The following is an 18421-nucleotide window of genomic DNA, read 5'->3' as shown; positions in this document are numbered from 1 at the left end:
TAAATAAACTTAAAAAAAAAATAGCCTAATTCACACATTTTGTAGCAGAAAATGATGCATCATGTTCTTCCATGAGGTTCTTCAGTGGTGAAGCATTTGGTTAGTCTTAGAATACTTCTGGGCAGTCCGCTTGAAGATGGGTCTGTGCAGCATGGTTTTTATTTTTTCCTCCCTCCTCCATTCCCCCTGTCTCCTTCCCTCCCTCACTGTTGAACTATTTCAGTTTTCTAATTCTCTGCTGACAAATTCCAGGAATATCAGAAACATGCAGTATATATCTGTTAAAGGACATGTACCCCCCCTTTTATTTTATAAAGGAATATTATAGAGGGAAAATACTAGCTTCATCAGAAGCACATAGATCTATTTCTAAAATGCTTTTCACTCTTTTTTTTTTCTTCTTCTTGAAGGTGAAGTGGCTACAAGTAATCTGTTCCATTTGAATGAACAGGCATGTAATTCAATTGGGTTTATCTTCTATTGCAAACTCTTTAGTTTTTGGTAATAGAGCTATCTGTTTTTAAAAATGTGTGCATACATATATTTGGAACTGTGTGTGTATATTAATGCAGTCTAGTCCGGAAAGCATTAGAATTGGTAAAAGCTTGGGTTTAATGCCTCCTGAGATTTGGAGAAACCCCATCATTGCCAAACATAGTCTTGCTCCTACTGAGCTAATAATGGATGATTTGGGGTCTTAACACGTGCGATCATACAATTTTTTTTTTTTTTTTTTTTTTTTTTTTTTTTTTAGGTGAATGCCTTTGGGTGTTGAAGTGATCGGGCTTCCCAGCTGGCTATTTTTAGGCTATCTCTTTTTGGGAGACTGTGTTGAAAGGCAACTGGGTTCCAAAATAGGAGAAATAAAGTCCATAGAAGGTCTTTGTCAACCTGTTGGCAATAGATCAAGTAGTTAAAGAGGAGAAACTTAACAGTGTCTTTGTCTTTGTGATTTCAGGAGTGATTACTGTTCTGAAGTGAGCATTGGAGGAGGATCCATTAGGCCATGTAAGTACTGAAGTAAGCAGATATTCATGTGGCCGATTACAGACCCAGGATATTTGCCGTTGGGAGGGAGAAGTGCAAATAGTTGAGTCAGATGTTAGCATTTGGAACTGTGAGAATATAGACACCTAGTCCCAAAGGGCTGAGAGGTGGCTTTGCTAGTGCCGCTCCAATCCTGAGGGGACATCTCTCGCTATCTGGTTAAGGTCTGGTGGAGCTTAATCTTTTGGGATAATTGGGTAAGGATATTTTAGCTGGTTAGAATTAGTCACGTGACTAGAGCAGAAGTCCATTGATTATTTTATTCAGTCATTATCAAACACAACTTGATTTAGCTTGATCATGGCCGGTTACCCTGACATGGAATGGCTGGCTCCTTCAGAGCCACTCATCCCAAACCTGACACAGAGGGTCATGGTGGGAATAGAAGTCAAACCGATGAATTGGACAGAATGATTCCTAAAGACTGCACAGTCTCCGAACTGTCTATATCAAGGAGCCATTGCTCAAGAAGTACATGTACTAAGTCCTCAGTTACGAACATATTTTATGGGGGAGGAAATGTGCTAAGTACTTTATTATTTGAACTGTCTGAATAGCCTGTAGCAATTAAAATCAGTGTCCAGGCCACCCTTGAGGGTTACCTTGATGAATGAGATGTTTGACTTGGGAGCAGAGTATTTGGATTTCACAGTCTGATAGGATTTGGGTGTCAAGGTTATGGGGCTAACAAAATGAAACATTAAACATACTTAATTCCTGTTTCTTTGATGTATGTGGGTCTTTGAACACACTTTGTCTCTAACAACATCACAGGGGAAAAAAATACCACAGTGGGGGGAAAAAACACCCCAGCAACTCACAAGCAGACGAATGTCTGATAGGAATAAAAGCCTTAATGTTAGAGCTAGAAAATCATATGACCATGTGACTTTTATCAGAGGCTTCTCTCTAGCTGTGACCTTCAGAGTTTGTCCTGCTGGGAGGAACCAGAGAAACAAGAAGTGTCTCTTTTGGAACCTCAAAGGGATTCTGAATTTCTGAAGATGTGGAATTTTGTCTAAGATGAAATAGGCACATTTAATCCATCTCCCCCACCCCACCATGTACACACATGACTTAATTGTAATGGGACTTCATTTCAGGGGCTGGACAACTGAACAGTGTATCTTCAGGAGTCTGTTTGGAAGTGAGTTTACTGCTGACAGAGCAGTTCGTTTACTGCCCTCTGAGACTTGGCAGGCATGGCAGCTGGGGGTAGTGGCTGACGTCCTGGAGACCTGGAGCTGGGTCTGAGGTCCCTGATCCCCAGCTGCTGGGGCTTATGCTGTGGGAAGGATGAAGATCTTTCTGCCTATCCTGTGCTGTGATCCCCTCCTCCCACCACCCTGTGTCTGTGTCTGCCCTTACCTCCTGCTCTCAGCTGTGCACTCTGTGGGGTTGACAGCCTTCATGGAGCAGACAGACGTGTTGGCATTGTGTGGCACCCCTGGGCTTTGTCTATCTGCCCAAATATGTTGTCACCTTCCCTTTTGAGCCTGCCATATCTAGCTGCCTTTGAAGGAGGCCTTTTGGCTCCTTTGGGAATAACTACTGAAAGAGCAGCTGTCTGTCAGCCTCCTCCAGAGCTGTTGAATTGGGCTATTGTCAACCTGTTGTTGGAAGGGTTCCCAACACAGCAGAGTTGGCTGGCATTGACATTTGTAACTGGGAAGCCATATCACAGATGAGTTTGCATTTCTTTTTTTTTTCTTAAAATTTATTTATTCATTTATTTAGGGAGAGAGAGAGCATGCATAATCAGGGGAGGGACAGAGAGACAGGGTGAGAGAGAGAGAATCCCAAGAGGCTCTGCAGTGTAAGTGCCAAGCCCGATGTGGGCTCAAACTCACGAACTGTGAAATCATGGCCTGAGCGGAAACCAAGAGACTGACGCTTAACCGACTGAGCCACCCAGGTGCCTGAGTTTGCATTTCTTATAATCCTTTTAAGTAGCCTTCAGAATAGGAAGCAGGTGGCTTTCACACACTTAGGCACCTCCTGAGAGTGTGGATGTTGTTGGGTCTTCCTGAAGGCAGAGAAACATCACCATTCTTCCCGCACCATCTCCATTCTCAGGAAGTAGTTGCCCTGGCTTTATCTTTATGTTGATGCGTAACCATATGAATCAGTTTAGGTCAGGCTCTTAAGAACAAATAACTGTTTAACTCTGATTACCACAGAGCCTGTGAAAAGAGAGGAAAATAGATGTCAGATAAGGCTTTTCAGAGGTACCTGGGTGGCACAGTCGGTTAATCATCTGACTTCAGCTCAGGTTATGTTCTGATGGTTGGTGAGTTCGAGTCCCACATCGGGCTCACTGCTGTCAGTGCAGAGCCCACCTGGGATCCTGTGTCTGTCCCACCCCCTCCCCCCACCCCGCCCCATCTCTGTCCCTGCCCTGCTCGCATGTTCTGTTTCTCTCTCAAAAATAAGAAAACATTAAACAACAACAACAACAACAAACAAACTTAAAGGCTCTTCAGATGGGCCTTGTAGATCCCATACCTGGTTTTTTTAATGCCCCAGTTTTTCAAAGAACCACCTTCTAACTTTGATTTCTTAAGACCTGACCTAAAGAGAAAGATGCAGTGTTTGTGGTAAAAATAAAAACCAGAGCCACACCAGGAGATCTTGTGAACACATACAGCCAAAGAAAGTGAAGAAGGTGTGAAGTGGAATCAGAATGCCTTTTACTTACTGTGGGTCTAGTAGACTGTAAATTCCTTGAGGGCTAGGATTGGCCTTAACTGTTCTTCTCAGCACTAGTGGCTGGCACAGCTCCTGGCCCATGGCAGCACAGCGAGCTGAAAGAATGAGTCTGAAGCGGGAAAGGTTTTTGGTAGAAAAAGGTGTGTGTTTTATTATTCCGGTAGTATAGACATTGAAATATGTTCATCATCAAATGAAGATTATGGGATTTCAAGTTAATGATGTTTTCCTGTTGGCGTCAAAGACGAGTAATCTTGGAAGAAGTGGGGGCTTAGATGGCAGGCCTGAGATGTGATTGAAATGAAACCCCTTCTCTGCCTGTGCTCAGATTTCTTTCTGTGGTTCTCAGGACATTAGTCATGTCTTAGGAAATGTCAGTGCCTGACCTTGGCTGTGTGCTGTGCAGCCAAGTCCAGTGTGTAGGTGGCTAGCCTGCCTGCAGTGGGGTAGGAAGAGACTCTTGAGCCAGCTTGATAGTGGCCACAGGCTTTGGGAAGACTGGTACCTGAGGAATATCTGTCACCATCCTGGCCCTTTGCCTGTGGTGCACATTGGCATCTCATTCCTCTCTCTCAGAGCCCAGCGAGTGCCCCAGAGACGGTAGGACTGCATGCCGGGTAGCCGCCGCCCAGTACTGATGGACGGGCATGGTGGATGAAACCCTGCTTCTCTCCCTGCCCGAGGGAAGGGACGGATGTGGCTGCGGGGGTAGAGGACATGTTATCGCCAGGGCACATGTGTAAGGGTAGAGCAGTTGTCTTCATGAGACATGCCTGGCTTTGACTGGACCTAATCACAATTCTTGGTCCCTGGCAAGAGCTTTCAAAACAATGTCATGTATCTTTCTCTGATTTTACCTGAAAAAAATAAAATGTTTAAATATTTCAAGTATCCAGAGAAGTGCGGAGACTTAACTAAAACACTCAGGTACCCCTCCACCCCTTCCTCACCGTATCTGGTGGATCCCTTTCTGATCTCCTGATGACACATGTCTTCTTAACTGTGAAAGGTGCTTCTGTTAAAATTACCATACTTCTGTCCTTGGACATTAAAAAAAAAATTTTTTTTTTTTAACGTTTACTTATTTTTGAGGGGGTGAGAGCGTGAGCAGAAGAGGGACAGAAAGAGAGACACAGAATCCGAAGCAGGCTCCAGGCTCTGAGCTGTCACCACAGAGTTTGATGCAGAGCTCGAATTCATCAGCAGTGAGATCATGACCCGAGCTAAAGTCGGACGCTTAACCAACTGAGCCACCCGGGTGCCCCAAGTCCCTGGACATTTTTAAAAATGGGGTCTGCCTGGAACCTAGACCTGTAGCACCCCCCAGCATACCCACACTCTGAGGATGGTTGGTGCTACCTGGATCTACCCTTACCTGTGGTTTCCTTTGTTCATTCTTTCCTTATGTCCTTGCTATCAATTTGCTTTTCTCTCCATTCAGTTTCAAGAAGATGTGTATGTGTTTAAATCCCTCTCCAGCTAGTTCAGGGCTTCCTTGTTTTTTTTTTTTTTTTTTTTTTTTTTAAGTTTGTTTTTTGAGAGAGACAGTGTGAGTAGGGGAGGGGTGGAAAGAGAGAGGGAGGCACAGAATCCGAAGCAGGCTCCAGGTTCCAAGCTCTCAGCACAGAGCCCAACGCAGGGCTCAAACCCATGAACTGTGAGATCATGACCTGAGCTGAAGTCAGATGTTTAACCGACTGAGCCACCCAGGCGCCCCTAGTTTAGCACTCCCTTGTAACGGTTAATTCAGTTTGCTGCTTGGCACAGCTAATGCTGTCTCCACGTCCTATGGCCTTGCAATGATGAAGGCTGTTCACTTCATCATACCTGGTGCCACACACAGAGACGACTCACTCTGTTGAGGGCCTCTTATGTCTCCCAAAGCCAGTATGTAATTTCCCATGTATGTCAGCCTTCCTGGAGGAGAGAGGTGATGGCCATTTTATTTTGTCCCTTCAGGCTTGGAGCGATGGATAGACAGCATCTGTGGGGCAGGCTGAGGCTCTCCCTCAGGTTAATTAACATGGGTAAGGCCCATGGACAGGTTTCTAGTCATTTATTCTCTTACCGTGACCATTTTCTGGGACCAGAGTCCTGTGTTATTTTAGCTGTGTTGATTGATCATTCACTTAACTCTTCATTTTGATCAGAGCCTCCTGATAGCTTACAGGAATCAGTGCCCACAGCTCGTGTATCAAAAAGGCTTCTGGGAAGTTTGCCGCCACTTATCTAATGAGATACCATCTTGAGAGGGGGTGGGTGAGCGAGTTGCCCAGCCAGGAGGTTGGAGGACAACCCAGGTGAGGCAGGGAGGATTGGGGAAGGCCATGTGGGAACCCTGGGAATTGGGCTCAAGAGTTTGGGGGTTCTCGGTGACTGGAGAAACAGCGGTTTTTTAAAACTTCTAAATCATCATGGATTGGTACAACAAAAATAAATGATTAGGAAGTGAAATTAAAAAAAAAAGTGCAGAATACAAGACTTCAGTTTTATTAGTGGATTCAAAGACAGAAAATTATCCTGTCACATTGCCATAAAACTTCCAAAACACTTACCCTCAAGTTTGGTGCTTATTCTTTACACACTAAGTACTTTGTAGACTGGCCCTGCTCTGTGAACCCCCCCCACCCCCAACTTTGAGTAGCACTGGTTTAGGAGTCGTGAGTCTTAGCTGTGTACCTCATATGCTGGGAGGCCCACCTTTGCATCTCTGCCTCTTGGTTTTTGTGCTAGAAGTTGAAAATTGGCTAGCACAGCACTGTTCTCCCCGATGGGAAACAGGGGACCAGGAACAGGTGCTTATTCCTGAGTCTCCCGCCCAAATGGGTTTCCTTGTAGAAATCTTTCTAGAAGGAACATGCTGGGGATTATTTCATATGCTCCTTTGGTCATCTCAAGCAGATGTCTGACCATTTCTTTTGGAAGGTATGTGTCCTGCATGAGGGACCTTCTGTAACAAATGGATCTCCCTTCATGTATGTGTGTGGCTGTGTGTGTGGTCGGTTTGCACCCAGTGTAAGTTTTTTCTAGTTCGTAGTTTTAGGCTAGTGGTGGTGGTGTGGGGTAATGATCCTTTTAGAAGTCATTTGGTGACCAAGACCAAATCGGTTCTGACATGGAAGACAGGCCCTTCCAGATGCACTCTGCAGGGGTGTCTGTTGTAGTCTGTGGTTTGTGGGGAGCATGCAGCAGCCAGCCAGGTAGAATATTTCAGCCAGGCCTGGTAGCACATAGCCCCTTGCCATTCATATTTCCATTACCCAGAATTCAGTCACCTGGCCCACCTTTCCAGAAAACATAGTCTCGCTGCGTGTTGGGGGAGAAGAGAACGTGGATTCACTGAGTAGCAAATGTTGTTCATAGCCTCCCTTCTCCCGATTCTCTGATTCACTTAGCAGAACCGTGTTCGTTGTTACATTCTTTTATCCACGTGAACTCATTTATTCCCCCTTTTATGCCTGCTCATGATGATGGTCAGGCATTACATTTTTATGCAGTGGGGTGAGAAACAATGGAAAGCAAAGAGAATGGAAGTTGCCTCAATTCACGGACAGTGATTACACAGGCTGCTGTCAGCAGCCAGGAATGACCAGTGCTGACTATGAGAGAACATTGGCTATGTGCCATAGGCCGCATTTGGGTTTTTTTCAATCCAGGTATTTATGAGTTGAGAGTAATGCTTAGTATTTAAAAAGTAAATAGCACTTAAGCAGAAGGAAACCATTGGTGCAGGGGCAGCCAGTAGCCCATGTTGAAAGGTGGCCGTGGTGATGTAATTTGATAAAAAGCTGAAGTAGCTCTAATATTTCCATAAGCACGCTTTTTCTTCCTGCAACAGTGAATTGAAAAGCGCACACACATGCAAGAAACCCCCAAACCCCGAACACTTTTATTTGCTCTCAATCCAGGGAAGCCAGAGAGTCAAAGTAAGGGAGGTGAGATTGTGGGAGGGTGCGGGGTGCAGGTGAGTATGGGGGGAGAGTCTGGGCAGAGTTGCAGGGCATAGCATCCTTCGGGAGCCTGTGTGTACTTGAGTGGCAGGAGAACTCGACTAGAAAAGTGAGTATGGAGGGGATGGAAGTGGTGAGATACCAAAAAGTCTATCTGTGGCAATCCAGAGATTAGCAGCCAGGAGGTTGTCACACCCCTGGGGCTGCAGCATGGTGGGAGCTGGTGGTGGAATCACAAAGATAACGCGGGGCCTTGTGGGAAGAGCTGCATCCATGGAGGGGATGCCGCTGGGCAGAGACCCTGGCTTCCTCCCTGTGCTGCCCTCCTGGCTTCAGCTGGTGCCTCCCGTAGGTCAACCCTGCATGAAAACCAGATGGCAGTGGGCTTTGGGAGATGTGGTTTCCTAGCATATGTTGCAAAAAGGGCACGGTGTGCAGAGAATGGATCTAAGAGCAAAAAGGTGGATGGTTGCCACAAGGTATGTAACCTCTTGGTGGAAAGGAAGGGAAATAAATAGATACAGTGAGAGATTGAGGGAAAGAAATAGGAGTTTTGGGACCTTTCCTCCATGCCGTATTCCCTCTGTGTTTCTCTGTTACCACCTATGTCCCCCTTTCATCATTTTGTTAGGCTTTTTACACCATGTCATGTTTTTTGGAGCCTTTTGTCTCCCCAGTAATGGCTAACATCTATTGAATACTCACCGTGTGCCATGATGGTAGAGTTCTCAGTGCTGTATCTGTCTTAATTCATTGAATCATCCGAGCAACTCTGTGAGGCAGGTTCAGTCAGTCCTCGTTATTTGAAGATTCTGTGAGAAATTTGCCTCCTTGTTAAAATGTATCTGTAACGGCAAAATCAATAGTTGCGGTGCTTTTGTGGCCATTCACAGACACACCCAGAGTGCAGGGAGATTTGAGTTGCCTGATGTGCACATTCCTAGCTGACACTGACCAATGCAATGCTCTACTTTCTTGTTTCAGGTCTCACACTGTGCCTAAGTATTCTCCTTGTGGTCTAATTAGTACCCCTCCTTTGGGGGAACTTTTGAACTTTTCTTGGGTGATTTTATGGTTTAAAATGGCCCCTGAACATAATGTTAAAGTGCCGTTTCGTGTTCCTAGGTGCAGGAAGGCTGTGATGTACCTTACAGACAATTGATGTGTGTTAGCTAAGCATCATGAGGCATGAGTTACAATACTGGCTGTGTTAATGAGTCAACAATATGAAATAGGTGTCTTAAAACAGAAACACAAAACATGATTATGAATTGATCAGTTGACAGAAATGTGGCTAGAGGCTCACAGGAACCTAATGCTATGTTTCCCGTGGGAGCACTGGTTCAGCATTCCCTAATTCAAGGTTCACTGTGACTTTGTAGAACGTAACTGTGGCAACTAATGACCATCAGCTGTACTAGTGTTATCCCCAATTTCTAGACAGACTGTGGGGCATGTAGAGGTGAAGGAAGTGGCCCAGTGTCACCCAGTAGGATCAGAACCCAGGCAGTCTGGCGCCCGTCACTTTGCAGCTCTGTGCTCTACTGGCTGTGTTACCTATTTCATACTTGTTTCCACCCTTATGGATCTGCTGTTGCTGCTGGTGAGTCCAACCCTAGGGCTGTTTTCAATGATACAACTCCTTGTGGTAAAGCCAAGGGTTATCTCTGGTTGGAAATCAGGATGTGTATAACTCTGCAATAAAGGTAATAATATTTGACATGTGCATAAAAACCTCTGCGTGTTTCACGTGAGTTAGTTCTCACAGAGGCGCGATGAAGTGCACATCAGCCTCCGTTTCATAAATAAAAACTGGCGTCTAGGGAGGTTGTGATTTGGGCAGGGCCCCAGGGTGAGAAGGTGGTAGAACAGAGTTTCAGAAACCCAGGCTTCCTGGCTTCAAACCCTTTGCTCCTTTTGCAAAATTGATTAGGCCTCTCACTGAGGCCCTGGGGACTGGATGCCTGCCTGGCCATGGATACCCTCCTTTTCTGTTTTCATTCCACCCTGATCTGGAGCAAGCGTAAAATTGTGTGTAAAATAAGTGATTCCAAGGACGGACCAGAAATATTTTCTTTAAAATGACTGTGTAACGGGGCGCCTGGGTGGCTCAGTCAGTTAAGCTGCCGACTTCAGCTCAGGTCATGATCTCGCGGTCCGTGAGTTCGAGCCCCGCGTCAGGCTCTGTGCTGACAGCTCAGAGCCTGAAGCCTATTTCAGATTCTGTGTCTCTCTCTCTCTGACCCTCCCCTGTTCATGCTCTGTCTCGGTCTCAAAAATAAATAAACATTAAAAAAAAAATTAAAAAAAAATAAAATAAAAAAATAAAATGACTGTGTAGGGGCACCTGGGTGGCTCATTCGGTTGTGTCTGACTCTTGATTACGGCTCAGGTCATGATCTCATGGTTCAGTTTGTGAGTTTGAACCTGGCATCGAGCTATGCCCTGTCTATGCGGAGGCTGCTTGGGATTCTCTTTCTGCCTGTCCCCAATTTGGGCACATGCGTGCATGCTCTCTCTCAGAATAAATAAAAATAAAACTTAAAAAGAAATAAAATGACTGTTTATTTCCATGTATATAGAAAGTCTTTCATGGGCTAGAATGAACGTTTCGCAAAGATGTTGATTTGTTTTTTCTGTTCGTGAGGGAAATATTTGAAAATAAATAAAAAATAAAGGAAAAATAATTTGAGAGGGCTGCGGGCATTTCCACAGTGGCATACTCTTGCCTAAATAGTGTTCCTGCCTTGTCTCTTTAGTTTTCTTTTTGTATTTAAGTTTATGTTTCAATAAGAAATAGATGTGCTTGTGAAGAGTTAAAAAGGTACTGTGGAAAAAAAAAAAAAGCAAACCAAAGTGCCCCTTCCCAGGGGCAAGCGCTGTGCCTGATTTCTTGTGTACTTTTCCAAAGGTGTTCTAACGTCCAACACAGTGATTCTCAGCTGGCGGTGATCAGGGAACATTGGCACATAGTGGGTGGAAGATGGGAGAGTGTTACTGGCCCTGAGGTAGGTAGAGCCCGGGGGTGCCCATGCACACCCTACAGTGTTCAGGACAGCCCTACAGCAGAGTATCAGCCCCTATACTCAATAGTGCTGAGGTTGAAGAACCCTTCCCCACCTTCAAAGTAAACTACAAGGGCCTTCTTAACGTGTGAAATACAAAAGCTTTTATGTTTGAACTCTGACATGTATTTTGTGTCTTCAGAAGGCTTTTGTTTACTTTTTTTTTAAGTTTATTTATTTTGGGAGAGAGCATGCGCATCCCCACCCTGTGTGCATAAGCAGGGGGGCAGAGAGAGAGGGAGAGAGAGAATCCCAAGCAGGTGCCTTGCTGACAGCATGGAGCCTGACATGGGGCTCGAATCCACAAACTGAGATCATGATCTGAGCTAAAATAAAGAGCTGGAAGCTTAAGCGACTGAGCCACCCAGGTTTTTTTGCTTCTGGTTGTGCCGCAGCTGCTGCTCCCTGGTGGGTCACTTGGGCGTGGTCCTCTCCAGGTGTGCACCAAGGGGTGTGTCAACTATAGAGACTAAAAGCAATGAAACTGACTTCCTGATCTGCTTTTTTGTTATCACAGTGCGTGGTCGGTTCTAAACAAAGCCAGTGATAAAATTCTCATAAAATACTTGGGGGAGGGGGGGGACTCTGGTTCGTCTAAGTTCTAAATAATTGCTGCTAATAATGTTATGTAAATATATGTTAATATTTATTTGTAGGTACACGCTTAAGATTAGTATATGCTACTACTTACCATTTAATAAACGTTGTATTCTATATGAAAATTAATTGAGAGAATTCCCTGTCCTGGCATTCCTGACACTCGAGGACTGAGCTACAAATGTTGCTTTGATAGTAACTTCCTAACAGTTCAGAGCTGTCGGAACTCACTTTAGGTGCACTTGCTGCCTCCAGCCCTTGTGGTACAACATATCCCTGTGTTTCCAGAGAGCTTTACAATAAATGGTAGCGCAGTTTAAGAAGAAAAAAATGGAACTTGAGTTTCTTCAGTTCTGTCACTCTGTGTGACCATTTGGAGTTTTTACGTGTGATGGAAATTTAACTGTGAAAGATTGAGAACTCCTAAGTGTAATGTTGTTTGGTAAGTATATATTTCACTTCATAGAAGAAACATTGTACTGAATTTTAGAAGTCACTTTAAAAAGTGACAGGTTAAAAAAAAAAATGTTGGTTTAAAACCTAAAGAAAGACTCAAGAATGTAATGATGATGGATTATTGTATGCACATTGCTGGAAATAATGTTGTCAAATGGAAGTAGGACTGTTAAATAGTGATCTACCCTGAGTGTCCCCTATACTAGGTATGCTGTGAGGAGGATTGAGATCTTTAAGAAAAATAGAGGCACACCTACCTGGGTGGCTCATTCAGTTTCAATGCCCAACTTCAGCTCAGGTCATGGTCTCGCAGTTTGTGAATTCGAGCCCCCATCGGGCTCTAAGCTGATAGCTCAGAATCGAAACGTTCTGTCTCTGTCTCTGTCTCTCTCTCTCTCTCTCTGCCCCTCCCCTGCTTGCTGTCTGTCTGTCTCTCACAAAAATAAACATTAAAAAAAATCATTAAAAAGAAAAATAATTGAAATGAAAGTGGGCCCAGGAAAGCACTTGGTTGCTTCTGTTGATCTGGTTTCTGTTTGTGTAAAATCAGTGCTCTTTGAAACGCCACACAGGATTGAAGTTCTGACCCATTAAGGTCTTTGTGAAAGTAGACATCTTGCCCTCCATCGTAATGTTTTATTTTTATTTTTTAAAGTTTATTTATTTTGAGAGACAGAGCACATGAGCAGGGGAGGGACAGAGACAGAGGGGAAGAGAGACAGAATGCCAAGCAGGCTTTGTGCTGTCAGCGTGGAGCCCAGTGTGGGGCTCAAACTCGGGAGCCAAGCTGTGAGATCATGACCTTAGCCGAAACCCAGTCGGATGCTTAACTGGTTAAGCCACCCAGATACGCCCACCCTAATGTTTTAAAACTTTGTTGATTTATACATAGAGAACAGTGTACAAGTTAATTGTGTGCCATGTGATTAATTGTCACACCTAAACACTGCTGTGTCAGTGTACCCAGATCAAGAAACAAAACGTGAACAATACCTGGAGGCCCCCTGGTGCCCCTTTGTAGTTGAGATTTCCAGTGACCCCCATCTCAAGCATAACCACTGGCCTGACTTCTAACAGCACAGATCAGTTGTGCTGTTTTTGGATGTTACATAAATGGGATTCATCATACGGTACATAAAGAGAAGACTAATTTTAACCCATCTCTCTCAAATTTGATTGTGACTAGAGACATTTGAAATATTTCAAAATGTGCCAGTTAAACATCTTGACGACTTTCAGTGGTAGATTAACAAAAATTTCCAGTCTAGTTCGTGTGTGGCTTGACCAGTAGAAGCGCTGGCCTTCAGGGTAGTACCATTTAATATGCTTGTTTCTGTAATGAAGAACATAAGCAACTTAATTATGATGTGACTTGCTGGGCGGAAGGCAGAGAATTGTATGGACATTAAATCGGAATTTGTGTGTTGAAGTAATCTAGTTCATTGGAAGCTAGAGTAGCTTACAGGCTTATAGTGTGGTCAGTAAGTTGCATACACCGTCTAGAAGCTTGTAATTGGATTTAGATTGGAAACCATAACATGGCAGTGGAAATGTATTGCATCAGTGTATTAGTTTCACACTAACGTTTTCTGAGGAGTAAGCATATCTTGTCCATGGAGACAGAATGGATGGGCCGTTGAATAGTTTGCGCCGCGAGGGTCTGAAATTGCCCTTCACGTAATGGGAGGAATTCACTCAATTTGAAGGCCCCTGGGAATGTTGAACTCTTCAATTAACATAAAAGTATTATTTAGGAAAAAATAGCCTTGTCTGCAACCGTCATCCATGGTGAGAATCTGTCTTCTCACCCGTTTCTGGATCTGTCAGAGGCTGGCTCATTCACCATGAGCTGTGGCGGCCAATTCGGGAGGTTGGTGTGGCTCCGACTGAGGTGTTACGTGGCAGCGGGCCACACAAGATGTGAAAAGTGTTTGCCGCACAGCTTCTCTTAGTCCCAGCAGAGATGAAAAGGAACAGCTCTAGCGAAATTGCTAAGTCAGGGATGTTTGTCTCTGGGAAGCTGCTTTTTGCTCACTTAATTTTTTGGTCTATAAAAAAACATTCTTTCTTCCCTGCTTACTGGTGTCTAGCCATCTCAAATTAAAACAGGGAAGAATCCTATATGCCTTATTCTTTGAAACTTCTGTATATCCCCTTGCGAAATACGGCTTTTTTGTGTGTTGGTTGGTAGGTTGGTTTTTTTTGCATCTTCAAGCCTCAGATGCAGGAGAGGCAGTGCTTGTGAATAAAAACCAGTTCAGGAAATTGTATCTGAGAGGGGAATTGGATCATGTCGCTCCTGGCCTTCAGGCTCCACCCATTCTTCAGCTACAGGGGAGCCGCAGGTCCTGCTGTGGCATTCAAGGTCCCTGGTCACCTTGTCTTGCTGCTCAAGCCTCAACCTGGCACCCCTGTTACCCCCTGCATCCCAGGCAGGTAGGGGAATATGCCCTTGAGTGTGACTGTTGATTGGTGCCTCTGTTCCATGCACAGGTTTTTTTCCCTGTTGGGGATGCCTTGCTCTGCCATCCACATTTCATCTTTCAGGGTTCCTTCCAGGGCTTTCTTTTTTCAAAGAAGGCTTCCTTGATCCTCCTGGATAGGATGAGAGGCATTTCTTCTGTGTTCTTGTGATATTCTGCATATATCATGTACTCTTTCATGCATACAAGTTCTGCTGTGCGTCCCACATCTAGAGCAGTACCCTGCACATAGTAGGTGCTCAAATCACTTGTTGAAGTGAATGGACTTCACTTTTTATGTTCTAATGATCAATGGATGTGTCTGTTCCCTCATGACAGTGTGAGAGCAGGGCTTGTGCCTGTTCATTGTCACATACTCTATGCCTGACGAAGGTACTCAGAAGTGTTTGAATGGAAGGCAGGGGAGAGCATTGGAGAGGCAAGGGAGAGTTTTCCCTGTATTATAGTCATCTGTATTAAGTCATGAGTGTATGCACAGAACCTACTCCTGTGGCTTTGTGGTCAGGTGTATCAGAATCCCAGAATGCTGTGGGGTAAGAATTCTAATATTCGTCCCACCCCAACCGCATCCCCACCCCTTGTTTTCCAAATGGGAATGCCTCTGCGTATGGAAAAGTGTTGATGAGAGTGTTGATCTCCCAGAGAAAATGCTTGATTGACAGTGATGATGTTGATTAACTTGCTGATTGCCAATGCAGGAAAATAATCAGTAAAAAAGAAAAACTAAAAAAAAAGGAGGAGGGAGGTAAAGAAAAAGTGGGTTATGTAAAGGCAATATTAATTATCATCCTTTAGAAGAAATGGTTGTCATTTTCGATATAATTACTGTGCAGCCCCATAAAGGCTCTGTGTGTGGCATGTCTTTTTTTGTTTCTATAGTAATTTTGGTGTTGTGTCCCCAGTTCATTATAAAGGTGTTCTTTTTCATTCCAGAAAAAGACAATAAGTGATGGGGTAGAGTTTTCCTATATATTTGAGTCTTTCTTTCCCTAACCTGCTCAGATCTTTGGCATTCACTTACTTGCTAGTGAGTGCCAGTGGGTAGTGGGATGAAAAACTAAGGAAAAAACAAATTCTGTAGAAAAGCAGAGAGAGGTGACTTTTAATATTGAATGCATTCTTTGAAGATGCAGAGGCCCCTGCCCATATGTGCCCTGTCCTGTCGGTTGGATTGTTCCTGGTTCACAAGAAGGGATTCCATGTTGCAGGATTTTCCCTGGTGTCCCGAGAGCCCACCGTGGTAGAGGCTCTGCTGCCTTCACAAGTTTGAGGACCCCTGGATTACAAACAAATATCAAAAGGACATTTCCTTTCCCAGGCCTGAGCTGGGAAGGCTCTGTTAGTCATGGTGAGCCTGTCTGCTGCGTCACTACCAATGTCCAGGGAAAAGTTGGCTTTGACCACCTTGAAAGTATCGAAGGCAGCTTTAGGGGTGAAATTTCAGGCAGCGGTGAGGTTTTCCTCCCCGTCTTTCTTCCCCTTCCCCAGTCTGTGATGAGATCCCCACTTTTCACTCAGGCCTGTGTTCCATTGAGGGGGCCTAGGACATACCCTCCCAGACCAGAACACCTGTCAGTCACTGATTCCTCACAGTAAGGTGTAGGGACAGATACATGTTTTCCCCAACAGCGGTTTTAAAGTACAAAGCATTGAGGTATATAAGCGGTGAGCTGAAATATCACCAGTCTTGTCTGTCTCCCCTACTAGACTTCAGGAAGCCCTCTGACCTAGGGCCTGTTGGGGCTTATCATGTTCCCAGGTCTGGGCCCACAGTCACCACATGGAAAGAGCTCAGTGAGAGGTGGCTGAGTCTGTGCATGAAAGGTGGGCACTGGAGACATTTTCTGCCCACTTGGAAATTCTGTCTATCCATTTACTCATGGAAAGGATTTCAAATGTCTACTCCTTACTTCACATTATGGGTGAGTTTATCAACCGAGTGGCTCTTGGGGTCTTTGTGTAAATGTTGGGCTGTCAAGTGGTTTTGTAGGGTGACCTTGTCCTCTTAGTATTGGAATCATAGGGTGATTGGAACAGCTGGCTCTGTGGAAGGGAAGACGTTGCCTTCTGAGTTTGCTGCCAATAAAAACTGATCCAAGAGTGGGTTGTCCCTGAACAGGTGGTGTGGACAGCTTGGATGCACAGGATTGAAGATCATGAGTTTGACCGCATCATCAAAGTCATTCATTCCTTCATTTGACATGTATTTATTGAGCTCCTACTTTGTACCTGGCTCTGTTCTAGGCAGTGGGGATGCAGAGGTGAACAAAAACAGAGGAAGTAGAGAAACTGGCGAGTCACCTGTCAGGTGGAGAGGTGGGAGAAGAAGAATCAAATAAGACAAGGGGTAGAGAGCGAGTGTTGGGTGCCGTGTTAGATGTTGTGGCCCAGGAGGCTGCTTCAGGGAGTGATGTTTGTGCAGACACCTGCATGGCAACAGAATCCAGGCAGTGTCCTGGGTGAAAGGAGTTCCAGGTGGCGGACACAGTATGTATAGGTGCTTGAGGCAGGAACAGACTGGACCCATCATGGAGGCATGTGGGTAGAGTGAAGGGAACAAGGTGCTAAGTCTAGAGGTGAGTAGGGATAGAACATGCAGAGCCTTGCTGGCCAAGGTACAGAGTTTGGGTTTCATTCTGTGATGTATATGTACAGAGTTTTGAGCCTGGGGGTCAGGGTGACCTCATCTGATTTGTATTTATAAAGGTCATTTGGCTTGTGTGGAAAACTGGCTGTAAGGGGCAAGGGGCAGGGAGCTCAGGTAGGAATGACAGTTGTCCAGTGTAAGGTGTTGGTGGCATAGACTCAGGAAGGGAGGGAGATGGTGACAAGGGGTTGGGTACCTCAGGTCAGAAGGATGTGACCCCTCTCTGTCTTTATCTCCCACTACCTTTCCCATGATTGATTTTACTGCAGCCATATACATCTTCTTGTGCTTCCCCCACATCTATACTCATTCTGTGTCTCAGAAACATCACTTATCGGGGTACTTGGGTGGCTCAGTCGTTGAGCATCTGCCTTCTCCTCAGGTCATGATCTCATGGTTTGTGAATTTGAGACCCCGTATCGGGCTCACTGCTGTCAGCACGGAGCCTGCTTTGGATCCTGTGTCCTCTTCTCTCTCTGCCCTTCCCCTTCTTGCTCTCTCAAAACTAAAGCTAAAACTAAAAAAAACCCCCAAAAATGTCACTTGTCATAGCCTCGAATTCTACACATGTATGCACGTACACATATGTGCTCGCACTCACTCATTGCTTCTTTGTGTCTCCTGCGGACATGTGAGTGCCATGGTGTCAGGCAGGTACTTTTTGTCATATTTATTGTGGAGCCTGAGTGCCTTAGAATGCTGCCCAGCACGTCGTAGATGCTCAAAATATTTACTGAAGGCGTGCATCAGGTGGAAGGACAGCCAGCTGTGGTCTTTTTTGTATAATTTCTGCTTGAAAAATCAGCACCATGACTGCCCGAGGTTCTAATTGCAATGCTAAAGAAACCGAAAACATCAAAGTGTAATACCAATTTAATCAAAAAGGGGAGGCACACTGAAGAATATAAGTAATAGGGAAAAAAGAGGGGGGGAGGGGGTTTGTTGATCATGGGAAGGTTCTGCCTATGGTGGGGGAAATAACCAAGGAGCAACTAACTTTGAATCTGTTCATCTACTGCAGTGAAATTTGCCAGTTTCATTTACATCTAGTACTGTCTAGCTGTTTGTTGTCGCTGGAAAAGACTTTCGGGGATATAATTAATCTCCCCCAGTGTTACCTGTGTTCTCAGTTTTCCTGAGCTACAGTTGAAGCTGGATAATTCTGCCACCAGAATGCACACATTGTACAAGGAGATCAGCTTGTGCCTGTCCTAAGGACAGAGAATGGGAGCAAGTGCGGGTAGAGAAGAGCGGTGACTTGGGGCCCCTCAGAGGGGTGGGTGGCCAGCATTCATGAGTTTTCCACCAGGCTTGTGACTAGGGGTCAGCTTCTAGAGACAGAGGGACTTGTTTTGAATCCTGGCCCCTCTACCACGTGACTTTGAATAAGTTCCTCAACCTCTCTGTGCCTCAGCACCATCGTCTATAAAACAGGAGTAACAACAGCACAGACCCTATGAGTTTACT

At 44.9% G+C, this 18421-nt stretch overlaps 1 protein-coding gene across 7 annotated transcripts in view; it reads left to right on the top strand.

Annotated features, from left to right (window-relative positions):
* Positions 1-18421, top strand: part of MGAT5 (alpha-1,6-mannosylglycoprotein 6-beta-N-acetylglucosaminyltransferase) — a 345968-nt gene that overhangs the window by 46038 nt on the left and 281509 nt on the right. For all 7 annotated transcript variants that reach the window (XM_060622680.3, XM_060622679.3, XM_060622681.3 and 4 more), the window contains exon 2: positions 959-1008. The gene's annotated coding sequence lies outside the window, so the exon portion shown is untranslated. The remainder of the gene's footprint in view (positions 1-958; positions 1009-18421) is intronic.

The sequence above is a fragment of the Panthera onca genome, chromosome C1, assembly GCF_046562875.1.
Source record: "Panthera onca isolate mPanOnc1 chromosome C1, mPanOnc1 haplotype 2, whole genome shotgun sequence".
NCBI classification, from domain to species: domain Eukaryota; kingdom Metazoa; phylum Chordata; class Mammalia; order Carnivora; family Felidae; genus Panthera; species Panthera onca.
This window is presented reverse-complemented; position numbering and strand designations above follow the sequence as displayed.